Source organism: Chiloscyllium plagiosum, unplaced genomic scaffold, assembly GCF_037043375.1.
Source record: "Chiloscyllium plagiosum isolate Xiang-an unplaced genomic scaffold, Cpla_swu_hap1 HiC_scaffold_7, whole genome shotgun sequence".
In the NCBI taxonomy this organism is placed as follows: domain Eukaryota; kingdom Metazoa; phylum Chordata; class Chondrichthyes; order Orectolobiformes; family Hemiscylliidae; genus Chiloscyllium; species Chiloscyllium plagiosum.
The window spans coordinates 47,364,325-47,378,231 of NW_028270145.1; the positions used below are offsets into that span (position 1 = coordinate 47,364,325).

At 39.6% G+C, this 13,907-nt stretch overlaps 1 protein-coding gene across 10 annotated transcripts in view; it reads left to right on the plus strand.

Moving 5' to 3' along the window:
• The window catches only part of znf385b (zinc finger protein 385B), a 433,921-nt gene that overhangs the window by 347,597 nt on the left and 72,417 nt on the right, over window positions 1-13,907 (plus strand). The window lies entirely within an intron of this gene.

Consider the following 13,907-nt stretch of genomic DNA (forward strand, 5'->3'; position numbering starts at 1 on the left):
AATGTGAAGCAAAAACAGAGTGATGGAAAAGACAGCAGGTCTGACAGGATCTGTAGAGAGAAAAAAGATTGAATGTTTCAATGTGGACTCAAAACATTAACTCTGTTTTCTTTCTACAGATCCTGCCAGACCTGCTGTCTTTCCCCAGCACACTCTTTTTTGTTAGCCATTTAATACAATGGCTTCATCAGCAGGTCAGATGCTAGCATCGCTGCAGCAAGTAACTCAGCTCCTGACTCCTGAAAGCCTGTCCATTATCTATGAGGCACAAGTCAGGAGTGTGAGGGAATACTTCCTACATGTCTGAATAGGTGGGGCTTCAACAACACTCGAGAAGCTTGACACCATCAGGACAAAGCAGCCCGCTTGATTGGCACAATATCCACAAACATCCACAGACAGGAGTCCACCAGGGACCTGGGTTTGATTCCCACCTCGGGCTACTGTGTGGAGTTTGCACATTCTCCCTGTTTCTGCGTGGGTTTCCTCCCACAATCCAAAGATGTGCAGGTCAGGTGAATTGGTTTTGCTAAATTGCCAAGTCAGGGGTAAATATAGGATAGGAGAATGGCTCTGGGTGGATTACTCTTGGAAGAGTCGGTGTGGACTTGTTGGGCTGAAGGGAATCTAATCTAATCTAATCTATTCTAATCCACTCTAATCCACTCTCTCCACCCCCGATGCTCAGTGTGTACCATCTTCAAGATGCACTGCAAAAGTTCATCAAACATCCACAGACAGCACCGTACAAGCCCATGAACACTTCAATCTCAAAGGGCAAAGGCAGCAGATATGTGGAAGCACCACCAAGTTCCCCTCCAAGCCATTCACCATCCTGACTTGGAAATATATCACTGTTCCTTCACTCTTGCTGATTGAAATCCCTCTCTTGCAGATTGTGGATCTACCTATAGCACAAGCACTGCAGTGGTTCAAAAAGGCAATTCACTTCAACTTTCTCAAGGGCAACTAGGCACAGGCAATAAATGCTAACCAGCCAGCAACATCCACATCCCATGAGTAAATTTTAATAAGCTATCGCAAAAAAGCCATATCATGGTATAAATAGACTTCTAGAGATAATGAGCAATAGATTGATTATTTGATTGCTTTTCAATTTTGAAATTAATGAATAGACTTCATTTATTTGCAAAAATTAATGAATAGACTTCATTTATTTCTTCACCTTCACCCACATGCAATCTCCACATTGAAATCAATGAAATACTGTTTCCTCCAAAGTTCTTGAATGATATGGACTGGGCTAAAACCCTAAGGATAATACTTGACCATTTCTAGTCTGAAATTAATGAGAAATAATTTTATTAGTGTTGATTAATACGTAATTACCCTGGATGTAAATGTGACTTAATGTCAAAGAGATCACATTTACCATCTGGGCAGCACGGTGGCACAGTGGCTAGCACTACTGCCTCACAGCGCCTCAGGCAACTGTCTGTGTGGAGTTTGCACATTCTCCCCGTGTCTGCGTGGGTTTCCTCTGGGTGCTTTGGTTTCCTCCCACAGTCCAAAAATGTGCAGGTCAGGTGAATTGGCCATGCTAAATTGCCCGTAGTGTTAGGTGAAGGGGCAAATGTAGGGGAATGGGTCTTCAGAGGGTTGGTGTGGACTTGTTGGGCCGAAGGGCCTGTTTCCATACTGTAAGTAATCTAATCTTTGAGAGCTACCAGAAATGCATCTCGAGATCGCTGATGAATTCTATTTCATTCAAGTGGTAAATATTAGTCCAGCCAGATAATAATCTACACATTCCAGACATCGGACCCAAACAGAGTTGATATGCTTATTCATTTATCTGAATTTTATGCAGCTAGGATGATGATCCTGCTTTTGCTTTTAATTTATGTACTGGTCACTGATGCTACCACTTAATTTCTAATAATTTATTATGATGGTGTTGGAATAAGCTTGTCAGAATTATGCTGGAGAAATTATTGGCTCATCTCAAATGCTCTCCAGTTTAATTTGCTAACTGCAACAGCTCAATGTTGCCCACATTCAATGATTAATGGCTCTCAAAAAGTATGTCACTTCATGGATATATTTGAAGACCAAGGGCAACTGTAATTAAGACAAAGTTTAAGAATTATAATCCAGCATCCAGTTACCAAATAACCAGACATTCTACCCATTTTTGTTTTGCATTAGTATTAGCTACAGCACAATTTCCAAATTGTGGAAAGACATTTGCTGAGAAAGCATCAATCCTTCCAAATCAATTCATTGTCATCTGAAAAGGAAAATGTTAAAAGAAAAACAATTGATGGAAAGCATTAATATTAGTGGGAAAACTGTTATTTGTCCGCCTGAAATTAAATTGCTGCCACACTAAACACAAATACTGAGGAAACATTACTCTTTGGCAAATATTCCCACATCCCTCAAAGATTCTCTTTCCATTTAATCATCAACTGCAAATTGCCCTATCTGGTATTGCCTGACTTGCTTTTACGGTTTCCCAGAGAGGGATTACTGAATATAATCTGACAGCCATGACCTTGTCTCCAAGGTGAATTGAAATTGCCACAGCACTCAATCATTTACCAGACATTACTGTGTACATCGGAAGAGTCAATATAGGAAGAGAATAACACAAAGCTAATCAATACCCTGACAAACAACACTGCAGGTGAATAATTGGGAAACAAAGTGAATTGAGCTCTGCTGATGAAAACTCTAATCAGGATGGAAAATTTTTTGACTACTATTTAGAAAGAAGGAAGTATATAAAGGACAGATTTTCAAGGCACATTGGGACGCGATAATCATGCAGGTATCCCTTTGCAGAGATTCTTATCCATTAGAACTGACTAAAATACTCAAGCATGAAATGTGAGAGAGCATCACTTCAATTCTAAAGGACTTTAAGTTAACAACAGTATGAAATAGTTTTTGTTTGGCTAAGTGTCTGTTTAGCCAAGAAAATTTTGTTGCTGCAAATCCTGTCAGAATCTTTGACTAAGTCTTACCAAACTTGCTTCATTAGTAGCTGGAAATATGTTGCTGGAAAAGCGCAGCAGGTCAGGCAGCATCTAGGGAACAGGAGAATCGACGTTTTGGGCATTAGCCCTTCTTCAGGAATGGCCATTCCTGACGAAGGGCTTATGCCCGAAACGTCGATTCTCCTGTTCCCTGGATGCTGCCTGACCTGCTGCGCTTTTCCAGCAACACATTTCCAGCTCTGATCTCCAGCATCTGCAGACCTCACTTTCTCCTCCTTGCTTCATTAGTAACCTACCCTGCTGTTCTAAGCCATTCTTTCCACATGCTGTTCCTGGAACAACTTGCTTCTCATCAAATATAAATATATATTTAAAGAACAATATCCTTGACACTGAGCCATTTTAAGAGGTTGCTCTTGGCCAAGCATTGGCAATCCAGAATTGAGCCTTGCCAACAATTCAGTGGCACAGCAGCCAGGCGGCCATGCTGCTTGTGGCCTAAAACCAGCCTGACTGATACTCCGTCACATTTACAACCACATTCTCTCATTCTAGTCACAGTTGAGTTACCACACTAGTCACTCTCTGTCTGTTGCAATGTCCCTTCTAAACACTGTCTGTCAGTCACTATTCCTCTGTCCCCTGTGCTGACTATAGACCCGCAGCTTCTCGTTACCCAGTAGGGAAACATCAGGACCATCAGTGTCAACATTCGGACAATTCCAAACATGAACTTATATCTACAGTCAGCAAATGTGAAAGCACACAAACCAATAAATGCTGCGGTTTACCCTAGCAATGAAATTCTAACCAAATGTGGCCTGATGACCAATGACTATTTTACGTTCCATGACACCTAGCTATCATTGACTGGAACCCAGTGTCAATTAGGTTCAGCACCTAGTGCAACTGAACTTTCTCATGGACAAAGAAAGTTTCCTTCTCCCAAATTTCTCTCTTCCTCATCAAAAGACTGCTCCTGTGGCCCCAGTTCCTCAGTGACAAGCACATTGTCTTGCGGCCTGCTGTAATTGTGCAGAGATAGTTGTAGTATACTATGTCTAGAATGGACTGGAGGGCCTCTCCGTAATGTACAGCAGCCTTATTGCTGCCATCATCATGGCCCTGGTCTAGGCATGGGCTGTATTGCACTCTGTATCAGTCAAGGAGTTGTGCAATAGCAACATGAGACATGGCTGCAGTGGGTATCCCTGGTCCCTCATTAATTAGCGTCAGAAGACCCTCACGCACAGCAGGTACACAAGAGTGCTCCAAGATATAGGAGTTGTGGTAGCTACCAGCACAATGCCAAGCATCTCAGTAAAAGCAAAACAGCTCTTGGGTCTGAGAACAGTCAGTGGTGGCATACCCCATAGATGAGGATTGCATCATGATCCTGTACACTCCCACAGTAGAGTAGTGGTGGTTACAGTCAACAAACCAAACCCCTTCCCATAACCTACCATGTTCTCCAGTGCTGTTCTGCATACCCCTCAGTTATATACTCTCAGTTATTCCCCATCACTGTCCTTGCCTCCACCTCCACACAACTTTGACTGCCCCCCCCCCCACATCTTAGGCAATAATACCCCAATGCACCCAAGCATTCCCTGGGATCAGAGATATACCATGAGGATCCTGACAGATTGGCAATTATCAGATGGCAGTCTCCATGTATGAGAGAGGTTTGTGTCTGGTGCTCAGGGATATGCTCTTGAGGTGCTGTTGCTTGGTGATCAGCATAGCAGCTCTTCACAGCCAGTGGTGAGCTGAAATCTCAGGGTGTCCACTCTAACCTGCATATCGAGAATTCTCAGTATCTAGTCTGCTCTTGGGAAGTGATTGGATGTTAATGAAGAGAGCTGTGCATTTAATAAAGTCATTAACAAACAGTATCGCCCCATAATGGGTAACTCTCTGCTGCTGAGTGAGAATCTTACCTCAATGCCTGGAACTTGCTTCAAAGATGCAGCGAATTGCTCCCAATGTCTCGATCATCCTCCCTAGACTTTTGTCCATAGCCCTCATCTTTTAGGCCCTGATAAATTTCAGACTCTCATGGTTTACTTAAAAATCTGAAATTGGTGGAAGTGATCAAGCCCTTTAAAATTTGTCACTGTCAGATTGTAATCATTGTGTTTATTTGCCTTGTTCAGTGTTGTTCTTCAGAGCACAAAGACGATTTATGGATTGAAAGAAAAACAACATCTTTGAACAATTAACCACATTTGTAACATTTTGTAAGACAGGCAGAACTTTAAAAGGGGGACATTTAAGCAAGTTCTAATTAATACAAACTCAAGGGACCTCTCAGAACAAAAACAAATTTGAGTATGAGCTGTAAGGCCAGTGATAGTCACTAAGTCAAATTAAAATTGCAAACATATGAAATCTGAGTAGAAGTAGACTGATCAGCCCCTCGAGCCCACTCTACTATTCAATAAGATCTTGGCTGATCTGCTTGCGATTTAAATTCCCATCCTGACCTGATTATCCTTCATTCCCTTGCATGACAAGAATCTATCTGTCTCTGTCTTAAAAATATTCAAAGGCCCGACCTTCACAGCCTTCTGAGGCAGAGAATTTCAATGTCTCACAACATGGAGGAGAAACTTTCTCATTTCTGTCATAAAAGGGTAATATCCAATGTTAATACAGTGTTCATTTGTGGATTGATGACAAAGGGGAAACATCCTTTCAATGTCCACCTTATAAGGACCTTTCATAAGAACCAGGAGCAGGACTCGGCCATCTGGCCCTTTGAGCATGCTCAGCCATTCAATAAGGTCATGGCTGATCTTTCAGGACCTTATAAAGTTTTATAAAGTTCCATCAAATCATCCCTTGTTCTTTTAAAGCCTAGTGGAAGCAAGCCCAAGATGCTCGATCTTTCCTCATAAACCAATCCACTCTTTCAAGGGTGTTAGTCTCATAAAGCTTCTCTGAACTACATCTGAATATGTACAGTCTTAAAATTTAACACAGCATTGACAAAGAGAGAAAATCAGACCAGGTATCAGGTCGATAAGCTTTCATCACAATAACACATTTTCCTTCTTTCCCTGCCAGTATCTCTGAGCAAAGGTGAGGCTGACAACAAGGCAGTGCAGCTGAAGGTGATTAAGGCAAAGGAAGTGACTTTCAAAAAGATGGCAGTTGCCTGTTAAGCACTTTCTAGGCACATGGCCATGGCAGAAATGACTTGTTTTCACTGATCAAAGACTTTTATCCTGCCATTTTCGCTGAGGAAGCACTCCATGATGTGCATTGTCAGTATTGACCTTGATGAGATGCTAATACCTGAAAAAAAATCGACTTATTTTCATAACTGAAGTCGCCCAATTCAGGTAAATTCCCTGTGTCATTTTAACACATTTACATCTTTTCAGAAATGTGATACCCAAAACTGTCTCTTATGTTCCTGAGGCTTAATGAACAACTTAGAGGAACGATGACTTTTTCATGCTTTGTTCTTTTATTTATATTCTTAGGTAATCTGATTCTTAAAATCACCTAATCAACTTGTCCTGCCACCTTTAAAGACTTTTGACTATAAGTTTTGACAAAGTCTCTTTGTTCATTTACACTTTTCAAATCCTGCCATTTGTAATATACTCTATTTCCATATTAGTGATCTCATGGTACATCATTTATCATCTCTCTACATTAAACTCAATCAACCACGCTTATTTCTTTTCATCATCATGTTTGATATCTGAAGCCTGTGACTATCCTTGTCCCTATCTACCATAGTACTTTGACAAGTTCTATATATACTACTCCCAACATGTGGGTCTAGATCATTTGTAACAATTAAAGACTTTAACAAACCCAAATCTATTCCCTGGGGAGCAGCATTGCAGATCATCTCCCAGTCTCAAAAGTATTCATGCACCACCATTGGTTTCTATCACTGAGTCAACATCCCACCCATTCTGTAAGTCTCCCTTTCTTTCATCACCTCCTTCTTCTTAGTAAGGCTCCTGTGTAACACACCAGCAAAATTCTGTGCATACCTTTCTTGATCAGCTTCTGTTATCTACCTTGGTGTAAGCTATGATTTTTGTGCTTAATTTCTGGAATTGGACTTAAAACTGCAGTTAGTGATTTTGCTAAGAATGCTGGCAACTGACCCATGGCTGGAACTGCGAAGAGTCATAATGGGGAAACAAAAGAGATATCAAGAGAAAGTATGAAAGCAGAATAAACAGCTGCTGTATGGAAGCAAAGAGGGGGAAAAATGAGACAATAGCCAAAATTTGCAAAGAGAAGGGAAACAATGAGGGCAAGAGTACAGTACCTAACTGAAAGATGATGACCTGTTTCTCAAGCTTGCATTCATCATTGTTGGAACATTACAGGAAGCAATGGATGGAAAGATCAAAGTAGGAGGTAGATAGGAATGAAAATTTCATTCAACTGGAAATACAGGGTCATGTTTCAGACTGAATGGAGCTGTTCTGAAAAGCAATCACACAATTTGTATTTGGGTTATCCATTACTGTGGAGAATATATTGCATGCAATGAATACAGCATACTAAGTTGAAAGAAGTACATGTAACTTGGTATTTTAACTGAAACAGAGAGATGAAGAAGGAAGTTATGATGAAAAGTTGAACAGATTGAGCTTATATACTTTGGTGTTTAGAAGAATGATCTTATTGAAATCCTAAGGGAATTTGACAAATACTAAAAAGATGTGTCCTCTTGTAAGGGAAGCTAGAAATAGTGGACACATTTTAAGAACAAGATTTTAAATTGGAAATTTGGAATTTTTTTACCTCCGAGTCATTCATCTTTGGAATTGTCCATCCATTGACTACTATTTTCTGCTTCCTATTACTCAGCCAATTGGATGCAGCATTGGCTGAGTAATAAGAAACAGAGAGTACTGGTCAATGGGTATTTTTGGGGCTGGAGGAAAGTTTGTGGCAATGTTCCTCAGCTTATGAGATAAAAATTAATGTTCTAGATTTTGGTGTTGTAATAGACAGTTTAAAAGTTTGCACATGAAAGAAAACTTGGAAGCATTGTAAACTGAGAGAAGGACAGTGATAAGGACCAATGGTGGAGTGAGCATCAAAGTGGCAGATGAAGTCAATTGAGCAATTCAAGAAGTCTTTGAACGATTAAATGAATAGAAGAAATGTGAACGGGTTTGGAGAAAAGCCAGGAGAATGGCATTAAATCACAATCCTCATTCACTGAGCTGGTGCAGACATGATTGGCCGAATAGCGTCCTGGGCTGTTAGAACTCTGTGATTTGCAGAAAGCACTGGAGGCTAGATCATTGAACTTATTCAACACTGAGCCAACAGATTTTTGATAGACAATAGAGTGAAGATTTAACGGCAGACAGACAGAATGATGGAATTAAGACCACAGCAGATCAGCCATTATCTTCTCGAATGTCAGAGCACACACAAAGAGTCCATTCGTAGTCTGCTATGTTTCTCAAGCAGAATCCTTGCATAGAATGTAATTATCTATTCAAATACTTAAAGCACCTTATCCAATAGAACTAACACTGCAAAGTGCTCCTTAGTAACATCTGGGGCTTATGTCACAATTGAGAGAGCTATCCCCTGTGGGGGATAGCAACAGCTTGACGTGATAATACTCACAGAATTATACCTTCCCATGTCCCAGACATCACCATTACCATCCCTGGGTCTGTCCTGTGCCACTTGCAGGATTGGCCACTCGTGGTGCCGGCACAACAGTACACATAGAAACATATGAACAGGAGTAGGCTCATGAGCCTGTTCTGTCATTCAATGCAATCATGCCTGATATGTGGCCTATCTCCATATACCTGCCTTTGGCCCATATCCCTAATATATTTGCTTAACAAAATAATTATCTATCTCAGATTTAAAATTAAAAATCCAATAGGCACTGCCATCTCTGGAAAAGAATTCCAAACATATACCATCTTTATGGTGTGGAGTTATTTTCCAACATCTCTCTTGGACAGAGTGTGGCACTGAAAAAGCACAGCAGGCCAGGCAGCATCCAAGGAACAGGAGAATTGACGTTTTGGGCATAAGCACTTCATCAGGAATGTCCATTTCTCTTGGATAGTCTGATTCTAATCCTCAGACATTGCCCCTTTGTTCTAGAATCTCTAACCAGTCAAAAATAGTTTATCCTTAACTACCTTTTATTTTCCTGTTAATACCTTGAGAACATTGATCACATTACCTCTTAACCTTCTAAATTCTAGAGAAAACAAGCCTAATTTGTTTGATCTCTCTTCATAGGTTAACCCTTGAAGTCCAGATATCATTGTTGTAAACTTATATTGTACTCCCTCCAAAGCCAGTGTATCCTTCCTAAGGTTTCACGCCCAGGTCTGCTCTCTGTACTCCAAGCAGGTCTAAACAGGGTTTGGTATAACTGCAGCTTAACTCTCGCATCCTTATACTCTAGTCCTTTAGATATAGAGGCCAGCATTCAATTTGTTTTCTTGATTATTTTCTGCACCTGTTCATGAAATTTTTAAAAATCCATGTACCTGAATTCCCAGGTCTCTTTGGACAGCAGTCTCGAACCTACACTGATCTTTCTTTTTTCGTTCCAAAATGGATAGCCTTAAACTTGCTTATTTTGAACGCCATTTGTCACAAGTTTGCCTATTCACTTAATCTATCACTATTCTTTTGTAATTTTTTGCTATCATCAACACTGTCTACAGCTACCTAGCTTTATGTCCAAAGTTAAAAATCACACACCAGATTATTTTGTTCATTCTATTTTGTTCAAAAAGCACACAATCTGCAGGCAGTCAATCTATGTAACATTTAATAAATTCATACTTTGGAAATAGAACCAGTCTGACTCAAGGTTGGGATACAGACAGACTCTAACCTCACACTTTAATGCGTTGTCTGAGCTGAGATGTAACTTTTTTTAAAATAATACATTAAGTTATCTCAAGAATGTGACTTGAAAGAAGTTCTGGGATTTACATATTAATGAACTGAAACCTGCAACCCATTCTAAGAGATGAAAGACTTAACAGCAATCTTGGTTTGTTCAACATATTGTATCAGTTGCATGACACTGATCTTTTGCTCTAAGGTCTGTGTCTTATGATCCTGCTCCACAGCTACCTGATGAAGGAGCAGCGGTCCAAAAGCTAGTCCTTCCAAATAAACCTATTGGACTGTAACGTGGTGTTGTGATTTTTAACTTTGTCCACCCAAGTCCAACACTGGCACCTCCACATCATAACTTTGTGTCATGGGCAAATTTGAATATCTGACTTTCTATGCCATTATCCAAGTCATCATTAAATAATATGAATAATTCAGCCCCAACACAAATTGTTGTTGGACACCACTGGAACATCCTGCCAATTTGAATATCTACCCATTGTTCCTACTTTCTGTCGCCTGCTACTCAACCAATTTCCCAACAATGTCAGTAATTTGCCCTCAGTTCTGTGGGCTTCTACTTTAGTTAATAACCTCTTTTGGGGGACTTTATCTTTTGGAAGTCCATACAAACAACTTCCACTGACATTCTGCTAATAACTACCTTAGTCACCTCTTCAAAAACTTCCACAAGATTTGTCAGTCATGACCTATCTGTCATGAATCCAAGTGGCGCTCTCCGATGTACTGAAAAGTTTCAAATCTAGATGCTCACTTATCCTGACCTTGATAACAGAATCCAACAACTTTCCCACCACAGATATTAGATACAGTCACACAAGTCCATGAAGTCACATAGTATCAGGTTCAACATGGTCAGCAAAACCTCCTGCTGGTTACCACAGAGTACTGCCCTTGCCTGATGAAACAGGATGCCTCCATGTTGAATTAGAAGAAGCATAGCAAGATCACAATATATTTTGGTTGGGGAATTTCAATGTCCATTACGAAGAAGGACTCAATTACTGACCGAAATGGTCAAGTCCTATAACTGCTAGCCTGGGCCTGCAGAAGTGATGAGGGAATCAGCAGCTGTAGAATTTAATTCAACAACAATCCTTAATATTACAGACCAGCACAATCCCCACTTTGCCATTTCCACAGAGCTGGAATAATAACCTTGGTTCATCGAAGAATGTTGGGGAGGTGGGGGGGGGGGGGTGGAGATATGGTTATACAGAACTAAGCAATCAAACATCCTATAAATCTGATTTTAAAAAAATCAGATCACATCTAAGCTCTGCAGTCATGCCACGTCCAATTGTAAATAGTAGTGGACAAGAAAACTACTAACAGGAGAAGAAGACATGATAAATATCCTCAACAGTCTGGAAGTATTTGCATTCATCTGCAGGCAGAAGTGCTGAGTCGATGGTCCACTTTCGACGGACCTCCTTCTCTGAGGTTTCCAGCACCACAGAAACGTCAATTCAATTCAATTCAAACAACATGATCATGAAAAACCATAGAATTGTAAAAATGTTAAAAGCACAGAAAAAGGTCATTCAGTCTATCATGTTACATGGCTGAAGAAACTAATACTTCCACTGATTAGCATGTGGTCTGTGGTATTACAGCTGACAGTGCCTCAGTTACAGATCCAGATACAGATTCCTTTTAAATCAGTTGAGGATTTCCATTTCCATTTCAATCACCAAACTGAGCAGTGAATTCCAGACACACACTACCCTCTGGGTGAAAATATTTTTCTTCATGTCTCCTCTAATCTGGGGCAATACTTCAGTCCGGACTTGAGGTAGTGTTGCATTGCTGGAATTTAACTTAAAATCCATTTAAATGTTCAAATGGGCATAAAAGATGGTTGGATGCACTTTCAAAGAAGAGAATAAATCTGTGTCTTGATCAACATTCATTTTTGAACCAACAAAATCAAAATCAGCTTAACTATTTACTCATTTCATTGTTGTGCCCAAATAAATGACCATGGTTTTCTACATGATTCGGAGATGCCGGTGTTGGACTGGGGTGTACAAAGTTAAAAATCACACAACACCAGGTTATAGTCCAACAGGTTTAATTGGAAGCACACTAGCTTTCGGAGCGAAAGCTAGTGTGCTTCCAATTAAACCTGTTGGACTATAACCTGGTGTTGTGTGATTTTTAACATGGTTTTCTACAACAGTGACTGTATTTCAATTAGTAATTTGTTGGCTTTGGGATGTAACTGCAGCATTGCAAAACTGTTTCACAGTTTCTAAAGCATTCAAAAAGGTTGAGAAAAATTATGCTCTGTAATGTAGCTGTTTGTTGTTAACTTGCCCCATCTCTTTAAACTTCAACACACGAGCCTTCTCTTCTGATGCTGCTCCCCCCAGCCACCCCCAAACGAGCTCTCAATTGCGGTCCTAATCCAGCTGATATCTTTCTTGATTGCCAAATGAAGGTAGACCTTACAAAATTCAACAGGGTCAGCACATTCCAAGTCTGGTGAATGGAATATCCTACAGGTTTATATTTATGTCTGCACAGTTAATTCTAACGGTTGGTTGCACTGTATTTCCTTGTAGTTAAGATTATGCCTATGTATTTAGCATTGATGAAAGGATTAGCCAAAGGCTATAACATAAGCTTCTGGTTTATTTTATCAGCAGAGAGTTTTATTATGGTGGACAATGTTAAGTGTTTTTTAGCCTTCGTACTGCAGCCTATTGACATAGCAATGTTTTGTTCCTTAATCTCTGTCTCTTTCGCTGTTGAATAAATTCTGGCATTTTTAAAAAGTCACCAAGAAGCCATTCTAATACACTGGTTAAATATAACTGAAAAAGTTTGTTTACCGTAACAACTGATTTTTGAGTGCAGTGCATTATCTAATTTTCACAAAGATAGAACTCTATGTATTTTGTGAAATTAAATTTGTCTCCAAATCTTTTCTCAATAGAAATGTTTATTTAACTTGTTAATCTGTATTAGCAATTATATTGGGTTCTCTGAATTCTCAAATGTAGCATTGTGGCCCTCACTATTAAATATGCTCTTCCTTTTCCTCTGTGAGCAATATTAAATGATGGCTTCTGACATAGTTAAAGCATATTAAATGTTAATGTTGCTCTTTCTTGTAACTTAATCTTCATCTGACTTTATCCATTCATTGATTGTTTATAAAGAAGCGTTGCCTGTTCCCTGGCAATTGTTTCTCCCTAAGTCTCAAGAGACCTGATACACTTCATCCTTGTACAGTTCTACATTGTTGTAATTGAGACTTGTGTGCATGGCCTCCTCTGCATTGTAAAAATAGCTGTGCTGGCCTGAAGTTAATGCTTTAGGTTATTACCCAGTAGGCACTAGATAATCAGTATGTGCCAGCTTTTCAGCTTCACAGCACCTTTGGGTTTTTTTTTTCAGTTTTCTCATGGACAATTTCCAGATATTTAAACCAGTCCTATTTGATATTTCAATTCTATTTTCCTTCTGCTGCATTTACCATGTGTTCAATAATTAATTTCTGAGTGTAGAGGAGAAAAACAAGCATTCTCTTGTGACAGTGTTGCTTGTCAGTGGTGTCAGCAGTGAATTTTCCATGCTTCTCTGCACATTTTTTTTTGAATAACCTTGCCTCAAAGACAACACATGCATAGCTTTATAATACAGTATCAACAAAACTCCCACCGTGAAACAATCATTGACATTTCAACCTAAACTAGTGAGCAACTACTGTAGATAATGTTTGATCCGTCATAGTATTTATTTGCATAGTCAAATTGATCAATATTTAATTCTAGACTGAATGCAGTTAACAGTCTCCTTTTTATTATAACAGTTGAGCTGCCAAATGCAGGAAATGTATCTCTACTGTCTTTACCTCCCCATGTTATGTAATAGTACCTCTGAAATACAAAACCTGAACATATGTTGCCTTTTATATGATTGCTGAATTTGAGGAGCTTAGTTGTTATGTACAGTAATATTACAAGCACCACTGTGAAAGCTTTCTCTGCAAGCATTTATCAAAAGAATCTATACATTTTTAAGCATTTCTAAAAT